Consider the following 16,667-nt stretch of genomic DNA (forward strand, 5'->3'; position numbering starts at 1 on the left):
AAATTGTCTGGATGTCTGAAGGTACTAGGTACCAATCCACATATGAAGAATGGACTGAGTTGATAAATTCTCCAAAAGAGAATGAGGATGACTTGGATGTCTATGCCAAGAAGAATAAAGACCACAACTCTATGGCTCACATGTACTGAGAGATCCCAGATGCTGCACTAGAGACACATAAGTTTGGATCTGTATATTACCTGTTGTCAGGATTGCCTACTATCAACTGGATCTTAAGGCACACTTTGCTGCCCAAATCAGGTGATCACAAGATGATCAGAGGCTATGCAATCAATTTGCTGCATATATTTGATGTGCCTCAGAAATTCAAAGTCATGAGTCTGATTGTGGAAACAATCAAAAGGACTGCTGCTGATCAGAAGAGATCTTGTGGATATGCCCCACACATTCAGGAGCTCATAAACTCCAAGATGGGCACATGCACATATCTTTTGGACAAGGAGCACCTGCCCATCTACCCTGATTTTGAGGACAACACCATTGTGATGGATGAAAATGAACCATCATCTGTGCAGGAACAAGAGAAGAAAGAGAAAGCAAGGACTGAGAAAGCTGCTAAGATGCCAACTGCTGAAGAGGCATCTCAAATTTTCCTGAAGAGCAAGCAAGATCAGCTTGGCTACTTGATTGCCTCCACCTTGAGCATTGAGAAGGGCTTGGCCACCCTGACTCAAAACCAGGAGAGTTTGGAGAGAATCATCGAGCAAAAGTTTTATGCTCTTGATGTCAAAGTTACTGAGATCCAAACTCCAGTTGAGAAACTTCAAGATGATGTGGAGGAGAAGAAGGGCAAGTCTACCATAGATGCTTTTGCTAGAGTGCCCAGAGGACAGAGATCTGCTGCAGTGCCAGTTACGGATACCAGAGCAACATCATCTATGCCAACTACAGCTTCAGTGCCTCCAACTCCAGCACCCACTCCACCAGCTCCAGCTACATCAACAGAAGCTTTCATCCTTGGAGCCATCTCTACACCATCTCATGAAGACCAAGCCTGAGAGTCGTTTAGCACTATGCATTTTTTGCGAACTTTTTGGTAACTTGTTGCCAAAGGGGGAGAAAAATGTATAGTTCATAGGCTTCGAGAGAGAGTGTTGCTTTTGATCTCTCTTGTCTTTTTGGTGGTTGAACTTCATTTTCGTATGTTTGCTTGATACTTTATGCCTTTTGTGAGATATTTGGATGATCATGTGTTTCATCATATGCTATGCTACATTAATGCTTGTTGGATGATATTATCTCCTATATCCTCATATGATCATTCACTTTGCTTGGTGATGAGTGCATGTGTTTAATTATTATCATTTTGAGCGCTCCACCAAGATGTATGTGACATGGAAGAGTGACTCATGATCCTAACTCATTGTGCATTCGTAGTCCAAAGCAAATTCTAAATAATGCACCAATTTAGGGGGAGCTCTTACTTATCACATACTTCTCAAAGCAACAATGTTTTTCAATCTTATTATCATTTGTCGAATCTTTGATCTATATGTTGTCATCAATTACCAAAAAGGGGGATATTGAAAGTGCAACTATCCCTGGGTGGTTTTGGTAATTCCTAACAACATATAGCTCATTCAGCTAATGCTATTTCAAGATAAATATTTCAGGAAAGCTCAATGATTGGCATGACATGGATGAGAAAAGTGGATCCCTCAAAATGCTAAGGACAAAAGGATTGGCTCAAGCTCAAAGCACAAGACTCTACATTTTCTATTTTAGTGATCCAAGATCACATTGAGTCTATAGGAAAAGCCAATACTATCAAGGAGGGATGAGGTGTTTCTTAATGACTTTGTTGCTCAAAATGCTTAGTGATATGCTCCAAAGCCCTCAACTACTTTCTCATATCCACATATGACCCAAACCAAAAGTACAACTCGGCCCTACCGATTCTTTCTATCCGGCACCACCGAGTTCAGATGTCATAGCCACTGCCACAAACCCTAGTCAAATCGGTCTCACCGTTAGGGATCTTGGTCTCACCAAGATGGGATTGTAATCTCTTTGTTTCCCCTCGTAACATTTCGGTCAAACAGAGATGAGCGATCGGTCCCATCGAGATTGCAATGCAAACTCTCTGTTTCCCTTTTGTAACGTTTCGGTCCAACCGAGATGAGCGAATCAGTCCCATCGAGTTTGCCTGACCAACTCTCTGGTTAGCTTATTACCAAGATCGGTCACATCGGGTTTGAGTAATCGGTCTCACCGAGATTATGTTATGCCCTAACCCTAACCATATCGGTCCCACCGAGTTGACATGTCGGTCCCACCGAAAATCCTAACGGTCACATTATTTGCTGAATCGGTCCGACCGAGTTTCACGATCCGGTCCCACCGAGATTGGTAAGTTGTGTGTAATGGTTAGATTTCGTGTGGAGGCTATATATACCCCTCCACCCACTCTTCATTCGTGAAGACAGCCATCAGAACATGCCTACACTTCCAACATACATTTTCTGAGAGAGAACCACCTACACTTGTGTTGAGTTCAAGATATTCCATTCCTACCATATGGATCTTGATCTCTAGCCTTCCCCAAGTTGCTTTCCACTCAAATCTTCTTTCCACCAAATCCAAATCCTGTGAGAGAGAGTTGAGTGTTGGGGAGACTATCATTTGTTACTTCTTGGAGAGTTCATCATCAACACACCATTTGTTACTTCTTGGAGAGTGGTGTCTCCTAGATTAGCTAGGTGTCACTTGGGAGCCTCCGACAAGATTGTGGAGTTGAACCAAGGAGTTTGTAAGGGCAAGGAGATCTCCTACTTCGTGAAGATCTACCCTAGTGAGGAAAATCCTTCGTGGGCGACGACCATGGTGGGATAGCCAAGGATGCTTCTTCGTGGACCCTTCATGGGTGGAGCCTTTCGTGGACTCGCGCAGACGTTACCCTTCGTGGGTTGAAGTCTCCATCAATGTGGATGTACGATAGCACCACCTATTGGAACCACGACAAAAACATCCGTGTCCCCAATTGCGTTTGCCTTCTCAAACTCCTCCCCTTTACCTTCATATGCATTTGTTTTACATGCCGCTGCTATACTCTTAGAATTGCATGTGTAGGTTGATTGCTTGACCTGTGCTAAGTTGCTAAAATCTGCCAAGAACTAAAATTGGGAAAAGGCTAGTTTTTATTTGGTCAAGTAGTCTAATCACCCCCCCTCTAGAACTTTCGATCCTACAACGTGGCTGAGGATCCGCGTCAGCGCTGCGGAGGAAAGGACGCGAGCTTCAATCTCGGCCATGGGGCTGATGCCGATCACGACCTCCTCAAGTGCTTCAACCAGGAAGGGAAGTAGCTTGGCGGGGCCGTCCGTGGCTCTGGCCAGCGGCTTCTCCAGACCATCATCGTAAAGCAACTTCACGCCCTGTGAGATCTCTCCTTGTAATCCGCGAAGGCCGCACGATCCTCGGCCAAGAACTTCGCCTTGGCGTCCAGCTCAGTCCTCTCCGCCTTCAGCTTCTGCTCCAGTGTCTTCAGCTGGCCGCGATCAGCGGACAGCTCGGTGTCATGGTCCCCGATGGAGGCCTCCCAAGCCTTCATCTCTTCCTCCTTTGCCTGGCAGACATGAACCTCCTTGGCGAGCTCATCATGCAGGCCTTGCAGCTCGTCCTCCAGCGCCTGGAAGCGGCCCTGGACAGTTGAAGCATCCTTCAACACCGTGTCGCGAGCAGCTATGGCCTGGGTGGTGACTTGCTTCTCCTCCTCGGAAGCCGCCATAGTCTGGCTTAGCGCTGCTCGGACGGAGGCATCAGAGTGAACCCATCCATAGATCAGCTCCAGGCGCCCGGCCACCAGGCGGGGGTTGGCACCCTGGAGATCTTCTCGCAGTCGACCCAGCTTAGCGGCAGCATGGTCCAAGGCGGCGGAGGAGGCAGAGGTGTTAGGAACCAGAGGAGCAGAAGGAGGAGACGGCAGCAGGATCACAGCTTGGGAGGCTGGGATCTCCTGAGCCTTGGCAACCTCGGCGACAACATCAAGCATCGGCGCCTCTAGAGTCAACGGGGCTACGGGGGCTGGTACCCCGCCAGAGTGTCCCCCCTGGCCTCGCGAGGACGACCGGGCAGGGGAGGTGCGAGCTGCACTGCCTCCCCTTCCCAAAGGCGAAGGCACGGCCACGACAGACGAGCTTGCCCCAAGTGGAGCCACCGTGTCCCCCTTCAGCCTCTTCGTCGCAGGCGGCAGCTGATACATCTCCAACGTATCTATAATTTTTGATTGTTCCATGCTATTATATTACCCCTTTTGGATGTTTATGTGCTTTATTTTACACATTTATATCATTTTTGTGACTAACCTACTAACCGGAGGCCCAACCCGTATGGTTGTTATTTTGCCTATTTCAGTATTTCGAAGAAAAGGAATATCAAACAGAGTCCAAATGGAATGAAACCTTCGGGAGCATGATTTTTGCAACGAACGTGATCCAGAGGACTTGGAGTGCAAGTCAAGAAGAAATCAAGGCGGCCAGGAGATAGGAGGGCGCGCCCACCCCTCCTGGGCGCACCCCCTGTCTCCTGGGCCCCTCGAGCGGCCACCGACGTACTTCTTCCTCCTATATATACCCACGTATCCCAAAAACATCCAGGGAGCCAACGAAAAACAATTTCCACCGTCGTAACCTTCTGTATCCGCGAGTTCCCATCTTGGAGCCTTCGCTGGCGCTCCGTCGGAGGGGGAATCGACCATGGAGGGCTTCTACATCAACACCATAGCCCCTCCGATGAGTTGTGAGTATTTACCACAGACCTTCAGGTCCATAGTTATTAGCTAGATGGCTTCTTCTCTCTTTTTGGATCTCAATACCATGTTCTCCCCCTCTCTTGTGGAGATCTATTCGATGTAAATTCTTTTTTGCAGTGTGTTTGTCGAGACCCGATGAATTGTGGGTTTATGATCAAGTTTATCTATGAGAAATATTCGAATCTTCTCTGAATTCTTTTATGTATGATTGAGTTATCTTTGCAAGTCTCTTCGAATTATCAGTTTGGTTTGGCCTACTAGATTAATCTTTCTTGCCATGGGAGAAGTGCTTAGCTTTGGGTTCAATCTTGCGGTGTCCTTACCCAGTGACAGCAGGGGTTCCAAGGCATGCATTGTATTGTTGCCATCGAGGATAAAAATATGGGGTTTATATCATATTGCATGAGTTTATCCCTCTACATCATGCCATCTTTCTTAATGCGTTGCTCTGTTCTTATTAACTTAATACTCTAGATGCATGCTGGATAGCGGTCGATGTGTGGAGTAATAGTAGTAGATGCAGGCAGGAGTCGGTCTACTTGTTATGGATGTGATGCCTATATACATGATCATTCCTAGATAACATCATAATTATTCGCTTTTCTATCAATTGCTCGACAGTAATTTGTTCACCCACCATAATACTTATGCTCTCGAGAGAAGCCTCTAGTTAAACCTATGGCCCCCGGGTCTATCTCTTATCATATTTTCCTTCAATCTACTTTTATTTGCATCTTTACTTTTTGCATCTATATTATAAAATACCAAAATATATATTTATCTTATCATACTATCTCTATTAGATCTCACTTTCGCAAGTGGCCGTGAAGGGATTGACAACCCCTTTATTGTGTTGGTTGCGAGTTCTTTGTTTGTTTGTGTAGGTGCGTGGGACTTTTGAGGAGCCTCCTACTGGATTGATACCTTGATTCTCAAAAACTGAGGGAAATACTTACGCTACCTTGCTGCATCACCCTTTCCTCTTCAAGGAAAACCAACACAAGCTCAAGACATAGCAGCAGCCTACCCAGGCGATGGAGGATGTCAAGCCCTGACAATGAAAACAAGAGCAAAGCAGAGTTCGAGCACTTACTGGTCAATCACGGCGTGCTCCAACGGCCTCCTGCCGAGCTTAAAGCCCGAGAGCATCTTGCGGGGCGCAGCCTCGGGAGGTCCAGCAGCAGCGGAGGGCGCACCAGAAGGGTTGGAGCTAGCTTCGGGCAGTGCCGGGGCCGGAGTAGTCCCTCGGGAGATCAGCCCCGACCTGTCCTTCTTCGGGATCACGGGCGGGTCCTCTCCCCCTTGCCTGGTGTCGGCCTCGTCGTCGTCCGGCATGGAGCGAAGAACGTTGGCCCTGCGCCAGGGGAAGTCTCCCCCGTCTCTCAGTGGTCGCCTCCGAGTTGCGCTCCTCGTCTTCCTCGCCTTCCTCCTCTCCTCCGTGGGAATCATCGGAGGACAACTCCACCGACGACGCCGCCTCCTGGCCCTCAGGAGGCACCTCCGGCACTAGGCCTCTCCCACCAAAGGTGGGCATGACGTTCACCACCTGTTCCTAGTCGTCGCGAAGGAACAAGGGGACAGGAGCGCCCTCCAAGCCTTCCACATCCTCTCCGACCAGGAAGCGGAGAGCTGCGGTCAGATCTTCCTCAGCCAGGGCCTCCGAGTTCAGGCGGAGATCGACATCCGCATCTCTGAGCCTCCATAACAGGCGCGAGTGTGCCAGAAGTGGAGCCACCCTATGCGCCAGGAACTCCCTCAGGAGCGTGGCCTCGGTCAGCTTCGCCGCCTTCATGTTGCTCCGACGCAGGGCGGCGTTCAAATTCTCGAGCACCAGCTTCGCCTGTCGGTCATCAAGCTTCGCACAGCACCACGCCTCATCAGCCTGGGGCTGCTCCGTGGGCAGCACCAGCCGAGAGTTGATGCATCCGGTATCCAGCATGACCCACTTGCTCTGGAAACCATCGGCCCTCTTCCCGGCCTTCGAGATCGCGTTAGCTTTGGAGTATGCAACAAAGCTAGCACACACAGAGGTAGCGGAAACCCAGGAGGTGGTCGCTCGTACTAGGGCATCGACGTCTCTGGCCGAGCAACCTCGTCGCGGTGGCCAGGGATCGGCCATTTCTTCGGAGGGAGCGGGTCGGGCCCCCCTCGGGGGGACTTTCCTTTCTCCTCGGCTGAGTACCGGCGGATCGGTGCCATTGGCGACAAGATGGAGAAGGAGTGAGGAAGAAGGAGCGAGCGGAGCGAGAAGATATGGACTGCGAGGGCTCACACCTCTCCGTACTTATAGTCCAGAGGAGGCCAATCGTCGTCCTCCACGATCACACGTAATCATGACCCTTTTTTCATGCAGCTGGGACTCGTCGAATCGGGCAATTGCCGAGGCAGCATGGGGAAGCGGAGATGCCCATGTCCAATCAACTGCCATGCGGTGACCAAGGCCGCAGGCTGTTGGGGCCCGCGGCGCTCTGCACTTGCCCTTTCACTTTGCTGCTAAGCCAAGTCCGAGCGTGCCTTGGGCCTGGGGGCTACTATCGGCGTTCTAGGAACGAGAGTCCCCAGACTTGCCTGCCTGCGGCCTGCGGCGTGGCTCAAGCAGAGGCCCAGTACGGCCCGTCTTCATCAACCCAAGCTCAAGACCCTCGTGAGGGGCCAAGCCTCGCGGGGCGGACGATGCAAGGCTTCCTCAGGGACGGCCTCACTAGGCAGGCTCATGAGGAGGCGGAGAGATCAAGGAAGGGGCACCTCACGAGGTGCTCATGACGTAAGCCATGACGATCGAGATCAGGCGGGCGCCAGCCTGCGTAGTGTCCTCGTTTCCTCTTTGGTGCAAAGCGGGCAAGCGCAGGCGCGGAGTACCGAGGCATCAAGCAAAGGTTACCATATTGGTGCAACGAGACCAAGACCAGCAGAGCGGCGGGATGGAGGTCACGGTGGAGCCCAAGACGGCTTCATCGCCAGTGCCTTTGGTAGTCGAAGACCAACTTTAGTTAGGATAACTTGTACTAGCTGTTCCCCTTCAAAATGGCCGTTGTTGGCTCCCTTCCCGCTCAATATTTGGGAAGAGGACCAGGGACTCTATAAATAGAGATAGCCACTACCACAGTAGGGGGCATCTGGGATCGAAACCTTCCCTAGCAGAGCACCACACTAGCTCAAGAACACCCCTCGCGAGGCTGTTCTTCCTCTATACTGTTCATCATCAGCCCCTGAGGCAATCCACCACACCACAAACTAGAGTAGGGTATTACACCACAACGGTGGCCCGAACTAGTATAAACCTTGTGTCCCTTGTGTTGTTCATCGTGTAGCTTAGATTCACGACGAGGCGTTGGGACGTGGATCAGTAGGGGGGAGATCTTCGCGTGCACCCTAGAGTTCGAACCTTAAGGGTTTTGCCGGAACCCGATATCTGACAGCTATCGATGCCCATTTTGCAACCAAAAGCTTCATGACGCGTATGAAAGTGTTCTGGCACATGCAAGAGGACGAGCCATTGGTTCCTTCAAGCAGAAGTATTCTCGCAGGGTAGCGCACGTCATGTCCGTCGAGTAGCTGGAGAAGCTTCGGGATTGTGCCGGCAGATGAGATGAGATGAGATGTGGGATCGAACTATGCTTGAGTATGCTTGATGATGGTTGAAGTATGTACTTATGGTTGAACTATGCTTGTGTACGCTTATTATCTATGTCTGAGTATGTTTAATCTATGTTTACTTATGTCTAAATGTGGGATATTGTCGGATTTCGGGTTCCGGCAGACCCTCTAGGTTCGAACACTGGGGTGCACGCGGAGATCTCGCCCTCTACCTACCTGCACCTCGCCGACTCGCTAGGATCTAAGCTATGAAAGGAACAACACAAGAGACACAGGGTTTATACTAGTTCGGGCCACCATTGTGGTGTAATACCCTACTCTAGTTTGTGGTGTGGTGGATTGCCTCTTGGGCTGATGATGAACAATACAAGGAAGAACAGCCTCGCGAGGGTCTGTTCTTGGCTGGTGCGATGAACTGCTTGGGGGAGTTCAGTCACTCTTTCTACTGGTTTCCCGATGATGGTTGTCCTCTCCCACCTTGTGGGTGGCTAGTCCTATTTATAGGCAAAGGCCCTGGGCCTCTTCCCAAATATTGAGCGTGAAGGGCGCCAACAATTGGCCATTTTGAAGGGGAACATCTAGTACACTTATCCTGACTAAAGTTGGTCCTCGCCTGTCAAAGGCTCTGGTGGTGACGCTGGCTTGGGCTCCAACAATGACTTCCTTCCTGCCGTTGCGACGGTCTTGGTCTTGTTGCACCGAAATGGATGCCTTTGCTTGATGCTCTCGCCTGCGCTTGCTCCCTTTGCACCAAAGAGGAAAAGAGGACACTGCGCGGGCTGGCGCCCGCCTGGCGCCCTTGGTCGTCATGGCTTGCATCATGGGCACCTCGTGAGGTACCCCGCCTTGATCTCTCCGCCTCCTCGCGAGCCAGCCTGACAAGGCCGTGCCTGAGGAAGCTTCCTGTCGTCCACCCCGCGAGGCTTGGCCCCTCGCGAGGGTCTTGAGTTCGTGCTGATGAAGATGGGCCGTGCTGGGCCACCCCTTGAGCCACGCCACAGGCCACAGGCACGCAAGTCTGGGGACCCCCGTTCGCAGAACGCCGACAGTAGCCCTCGGGCCCAAGGCGCGCCCGGACTCGGCTGAGCAGAGAAGCGAAGGGGCAAGTGCGAAGCACCGCGGAACCTAACAGCCTGCGGCCTTGGGCACCGTGTGGCGGTTGATTGGACGTGGGCGGCTCCGCTCCCCCACGACGCCTCGACAACTGCACGAACTGACAAGTCCCTGCATGATTACCTGTGATCGTGGGGGGCCGGTGGTCAGCCTCCCCTGGCTATAAGTACGGGACAGCGCCTGCCCTTCCGGTCCGTCCCCTCTTGCTTCTCCTTCTTCTTCATGGCTCCGCCAAAGAGGTTCTCGGCCGCCGAGAAAGGAAAGGCCCGCCAGGTGGAGCCTGACCCTCCCCCGCCCAAGCGCGATCGAGGCCATCCCCGCAAGCACCCTGCGACTCCCACAGTGGCTCCTCGCAGTCGTGGAGGTGATCTCCCGCATGGTGACGGGCGGTAGGCCGCCGCTGGGGGGCGCGCTATGGCCGCGCGACCCCCTAGGCCGCGCTCCCACTCGACAGAGGTTCTACCGGAGTTTGTTGTGTGGTCGGTGGAACCGGCCAGCACCTGGCTCCAACTTCCTCGCTTCCTCCTAGGTGAGCTTCCGGCTGGCGCCCCCGGTGGCCTCTGGCTTCAGGAGGATGGTTGTTGCAGCCAGGCCTCCTGGGCTTCGCTGGAGGTCTCTGCAGCTGGGAGCCTGGCCCCGACCCGCGGCTGGAAAACCTTTGCCCGCGCGCGTGGTCTGAGCCGGCGGTGCACCCTGCACTTCAAGTTCGACGGTGATGCCACCCTCTACGTGAGGGTGTTCGTGGAAGATGGTCGCCGCACTGGGTGCTGCCCGGAGAACGACGACCGCGGCCGTGGGTCCAGCCCCAGCGATGATGAAGACGACAGCGCGCGCGTGGTCGGCGGTGCTCGTGGTTCATCGAGCTTCGACGGCTCTTCTTTGGGCAGCGGCTCCTCCAATGGTGGCCGCGATCAGCCTCCGCGCCGTCGCGCCCGCCTGGAGGGAGGTAGCGGGTCCGCCCGCCGTCGCGCCTCGGTGAAGCATGAGATGGAGTCCTCCTGAGCTCCGGAGGCAGTTCGAGTCTCCCCCGCGAGTTGGTGTCGGGCGAGTCGCGCCTGTTTTGTTCTTTTCCCCTTTTCCTGCGCAAAGAGACAGTAGTGTAGGGCCTCGCGAGGGTGTGCTTGGACTATTGCTGTTAATTATCGTACTGCTTCCGCTATTCCAGTATTGTGCCTTTGTGTCGCACGCCTGCGTGCAGAAATTACTTAGCTCGGGGGAGGGGAGTTGTCGTGACCTTTTCTTCCCGAGGCCGAGGCCTCGTTGAACACTTCACGTCCTGCGAGGGTTAGTTTGGAGAGGTAGGTCCCGGCCTCAGCTATGGAGGCGACCGACCCAGGTCCTGTGTTCGTGTCGCGGTGCCCGTGGGGCATGGACTGGAGGGGTGCTCCTGTAGTGGACCTGGGTAGGGAAGCCTCGAACAATAAGGGCAGAAAATACTCACGAAGGTGCCCGCGTCGCTCCCTCGTGAGACTTGCGCGAGAGAAATCGGGGCAGGAGAGCAAAAAAGGCAAAGAGTCACAAGCCAAAGACAACAACAACTTCAATAAAACCTCGAATGGGGATGAACAAGCCAACTGTAGAAAGCAAATGTGAAAAGCCGCGTCCGGCACCTAATCTAGTCTTCAACGTCTTCTCACCAGCACGGAGCTAAGTGCTGCCACTAGGAGTGGGAGGGTGCCCCAAGGCCTAAGGCCTGCGCTCCTGAGACTCCGGGGTGTGTACAGCCCCAACTCATTATTACGTGAGAGTGTCACGGGCGGCGAGCTTCACAGGCATTGGCCTTCTTCATAGGCTCCGGGCCTTTCTCGGAAAGATAAACTTCACAGGCGTTTGCCTTCTTCACAGGCTCTGGGCCTTTTCCAAAACGCAACAGCTTCACAGGCGTTCGCTTTCTTCACAGGCTCTGGGCCTTTTCCAAAACGCGACAGCTTCACAGGCATTCGCCTTCTTCACAGGCTCTGGGCCTTTTCCAAAACGCGACATCTTCACAGGTGTTTGCCTTCTTCACAGGCTCTGGGCCTTTTCCAAAACGCGACAGCTTCACAGGCGTTCGCCTTCTTCATAGGCTCTAGGCCTTTTCCAAAACGCGAGAGCTTCACAGGCGTTCGCCTTCTTCACAGGCTTTGGGCCTTTTCCAATACGCGACAGCTTCACAGGCGTTCACCTTCTTCACAGGCTCTGGGCCTTTTTAGGGGTAAAACCTCCGGAGGTGCTGAATGTTCCACGCGTTCTGGACGGGTACCCCCTCCTGAGTCTCCAAGCGCGCGGAGCCGGGCCTAGAAACATGAACAACCTTGAACTGGCCCTCCCACATGGGAGAGAGCTTATGTAGCCCCTCCCTGGAGAGAACCCGCCTGAGCACGAGGTCCCCTACCTCGAGAGTCCTGGGGCGGATGTTGCGGCAGTGGTATCGCCGCATCACTTGTTGGTATCTTGCCGCTCGGAGCGCAGCTTCCCGACGACGCTCCTCCCCCAGCACGAGGTCCGTCCCCCACATGGCGTCCTGTTGCGCCTCATCGAACGCTAGGACCCGTGCGGAACGATGCCTGACCTCGTGAGGGAGGACCGCTTCAGCTCCGTAGACCAGGAAGAATGGGGTCTCGCCAGTTGGCTTGGTCGTGGTTGTGCAGATGGACCACAACACAGACTGAAGCTCGTCGTACCAACCTCGGGCGTAGGCCTCCAGCTTCTTCTTGAATGTCCTGGTCTTGATGCCTCTCAGGACCTCCGCGTTGGCCCGCTCTGCTTGTCCGTTGCTCCGGGGGTGCGCCACTGAAGCGTAGCATATCTGCGTCCCAAGGTTAGCACAGTATGTTTTGAAGAGGTTACTGGTGAACTGCGAACTGTTGTCGGTGATGATGCGGTTCGGCACCCCGAACCGGCTCACGATGCCCTTGATGAACTTGACCGCGGAACCTGCGGGGATGGTGCGGACGGCTTCCACTTCAGCCCACTTGGTGAACTTGTCCACGACGACGTAGAGGTAGCGATAGCCCCCTGGCGCCTGAGGAAATGGGCCCAGGATATCCAGCCCCTAGACTGCGAATGGCCATGAGAGGGGTATAGTTTGCAGACCTCCCGCCGGCTGATGGATCTGCCTCGCAAGCCTTCACCAGTTCGACGACATCATTGAGCGCAGTGGGCCAATAGAATCCGTTGCGGAACGCCTTGCCAACGAGGGTCCGCGATGATGAATGATGCCCACAGTCCCCACCGTGTATATCCGCCAGTAGTTCCTTCCCTTGCTCCCTGGAGGTGCAACGCAGGGACACATCATTCGGTCGCCTCCGGTAGAGCTCTCCATCCCTGATGCAGTATGATGTGGCTTGCCGCGCCACACGCTCCGCTTCCTCCTCCTTCTCTGGCAAGGTCCCTTGCGTCAAATAGCTCCAGAGCTCCGTGATCCAGCACCCCTCCTGAGGCTCCATCATCAAGAGCAGACGCGCCCCTGAGGCCGGGCCACAAACCGGGGCTACCGAGGCTGGCGACTGGGGGAGCTCCTCCCGAGGCTGCACCGCGCTCGACGGTGATGGCGTGGCTGAGGGCTTGAAGAGCAGCTCCTCGAAGACGCCAGGCTCCTGAGGTAGCCACCTGGATGCCCGTTTGGTGATGTCGTCGACCTCCTGATTGGTGCCACGGGGCACATGCTGCAACTCTAGCCCCCAGAACTGCTTCTCCATCGTGCGGACCTCCGCAAGGTAGGCTTCCATGTGCTCATCCCTCGGCTCATATACTTTGTTGGAGAAGTTGACGAGGAGTTGTGAATCACCCTTGATGGTAAGGCGCTTCACTCCTAGGGCAGTCGCGGCCTTCAGGCCTGCTATTAGGCCTTCATATTCTGCCATGTTGTTGGAGACCTTTTCTCCGTGCTGGAAACAGAGCTGCACGGCGTAGTAGAGCTTGTCTTGAGTAGGAGATATAAGCACCGCACCAGCCCCCACGCCGTGCCTGGAGAACGCCCCGTCGAAGTACATGACCCAACCATCCGGCAGCTCGCTTCCCGGGGAGAGGGATCGATCTTCATCAGCCTTGAGGCCCGGCGCCTCCGTCCACTCTGCCACGAAATCTGCCAAGCCGGCTCCCTTGATGACTCTGGTCGTGCTGAATTCGAGCTGAAATGCTTGCTGTTCAATGTTCCACTCAGCGACTCTTCCGGCTGAGTTAGGGCTCCTGAGCACCCTTTCCAAATGGTATGCTGAGATAACCTTGATGGGGTGGCCCTGAAAATAATGCCACAGCTTGCGCGAGGCCACCAATAGCACGAGGAGGAGTTTCTGAGGCATGGGGTACCGCTCCCTTGCGTCCTGCAACACTGTGCTGATGAAGTACACAGGGTGTTCAATGAGGTTGGGAATGCTGGTGTCGATGGCGCCCTCCGGAGGCCGTGGCGCCTCCTGAGACAGGGGAGCCTCCAGCGGCTGGTCGCCAGGGGGAGGGGTCTCCGCTGTCCCGAGTGCGTTTCCTTGCGGTGGATGATCCTTCTTGGCTGTGGTAGCGGTCTCTGTGGGTCTTCCTTGTTCATGCTTCGCCTCGACCCTGGCAGATGCCATGGCTTTGGTCCGACGCTCCTCCCTAACCGCCACCAGGGCTGCGCTGGCGGAGTAGGGAGTGGCTGCAAGGTAGAGCACCAGGGGTTCCTGAGGGCGCGGGGCCACCATTACCGGAGGGGTGGTTAGGTACCTCTTGAGATCTTGGAACGCCTTGTCGGCCTCTTCAGTCCATTCAAAGGGTCCCTTTTTCTTCATTAGCTGGAAGAAAGGCAGCACTCGCTCCCCCAACTTGGAGATGAAGCATCGTAGTGCTATCACGCGCCCAGTGAGCTTCTGCATTTCTCTGAGGGTCTTTGGCGGGCTCATGTCCTCGACCGCCTTGACCTTTTATGGGTTAGCTTCAATGCCTCGGTGGGACACAAGGAAGCCCAAGAGCTTGCCTGAGGGGACCCCAAACACACACTTCTCTGGGTTGAGCCGCAGGCTCACAGCGTTGAGGCCTGCGAAGGTTTCCTCCAGGTCTTGTATCAGGGTCTTGGCCTCGCGAGACTTCACCACAATATCATCGATGTAAGCCTCAACATTCTTCCCGAGCCGCGGGCCCAAGCTGATGTGCATCAGCCGCTGAAAGGTCGCCCCTGCATTGCGCAGCCCGAACGGCATGCATGTGTAGCAGTACACCCCACACGGGGTTAGGAAAGACGTTTTTTCCACATCTTCTACCGCCATCTTGATCTGGTGATACCCAGAGAAGGCATCCAAGAAACATAACACGTCGCACTCGGCGGTGGAATCGACGATCTGATCGATGCGGGGGAGCGGAAACGGATCTTGCGGGCAGGCTTTGTTGAGGCTGGTGAAGTCGACACACATACATTCCTTCCCCCCTTTCTTTGGCACGACGACTGGGTTGGCCAACCAATCCGGGTATCGGACGATGAAAGCCTACTTTTCCGTGGACTGCCGCCTTGCTTTCTGCTTCACGGGGCGGACATTGGGGCACACGTTGAGGTGGTGCGCAATTACGCCTCTAGGGATCCCCGCCAGCTGATCGGGCTCCCCTGCGAACACCTTCTTGTTCGCGCACAGGAACTTGACCAGGGCCTCCCTGTCGGTGTCAAAACCGGCGGATCTCGGGTAGGGGGTCCTGAACTGTGCGTCTAGGCGGATGGTAACAGGAGACAAGGGACACGATGTTTTACCCAGGTTCGGGCCCTCTTGATGGAGGTAAAACCCTATGTCCTGCTTGATTGATATTGATGATGTGGGTATTACAAGAGTAGATCTACCATGAGATCAAGGAGGCTAAACGCTAGAAGCTAGCCTATGGTATGATTGTTTTTCGTCCTATGGACTAAAGCCATCCGGTTTATATAGACACCGGAGAGGGCTAGGGTTACACAGAGTCGGTTACAATGGTAGGAGATCTACATATCCGTATTGCCAAGCTTGCCTTCCACGCCAAGGAAAGTCCCATCCGGACACGGGACGAAGTCTTCAATCTTGTATCTTCATAGTCTTGGAGTCCGGCAGATGATGATAGTTCGGCTATCCGGACACCCCCTAGTCCAGGGCTCCCTCAGTAGCCCCTGAACCAAGCTTCAATGACGACGAGTCCGGCGCGCATATTGTCTTCGGCATTGCAAGGCGGGTTCCTTCTCCGAATAATTTATAGAAGATTGTGAACACTAGGATAGTGTCCGGCTCTGCAAAATAAATTCCACATACCACCGTAGAGAGAATAATATTTACACAAGTTCAATCTGTTGACGTATTTTGTGGCGTGACTTCACACCACTACCAAGCCTTTACTCGAATTGTTTTTATTGTACCACCTCAGCGCGTTTAGCGAAGCGGTTTCCTTGGCACGTCTTGTCGAAGCAGAGATCGTGTTCCCCTTATTCTGGGATTCTCATTAATACGGGCGTGGGTAACCCATCCGTGCCCGTTGCCACACCCCCTCCATCGAAGGCGGGTTCCAAACGGTCACGGGGATGGCTCTTGGTATTCTCCCTCTTTATAATGAGACCAAGGCCCATTCTTTTTCTTTAACCCTCAATCAAATCCGCCCCTCGCCCCGAGTTCCAACACCCAAGGCTCCAGATTCGGGTACTTTTGACCTTCGACAATGTCCGGCTCCGACCTACGAGGCCGGTGGATGCCCTCCTCTATCACGGAAGAGGACGTGCTCAAGCTGAGAGACGCCAAGTACCTAACCTACGAGATTTCGCATAGGTTGCCTACCCAAGGGCAAGTTATTCCTACTCCCGAGCCCGGCGAGAGTGTCGTGTTCGTGTCTCACCCCCGTCGGGGTTTAGGCTTCCCAATGGATCCCTTTGTGAGGGGGCTCATGTTTTACTATGGGCTGGAATTTCACGACTTGGCTCCGGAGTCCATCCTCCACATCTCATCATTCATTGTCGTCTGCGAAGCCTTCCTCCGCACTGCCCCTCACTTCGGCTTGGGCTCAAAACCTTCAACATGGAGCCGAAGATGATTGCGGGGCGTCAGGCAGAGTGCGGCAGGGCTGTTATAAACAAGAGGGCCGATGCTCCATGGACCGAGGGCTCTTTTCAGGAGGAGCTCGGTTTGTGGCAACAGGAGTGGTTCTATATCACCGCTCCCAGGGGCAGCAGGCAGAGGCAGCCGCCCGTCTTTCACCCGGGCCCTCCACAACGGCTGACATCATGGGTCAA

The sequence above is a fragment of the Triticum aestivum genome, chromosome 7B (genome assembly GCF_018294505.1).
Source record: "Triticum aestivum cultivar Chinese Spring chromosome 7B, IWGSC CS RefSeq v2.1, whole genome shotgun sequence".
NCBI lineage: Eukaryota > Viridiplantae > Streptophyta > Magnoliopsida > Poales > Poaceae > Triticum > Triticum aestivum.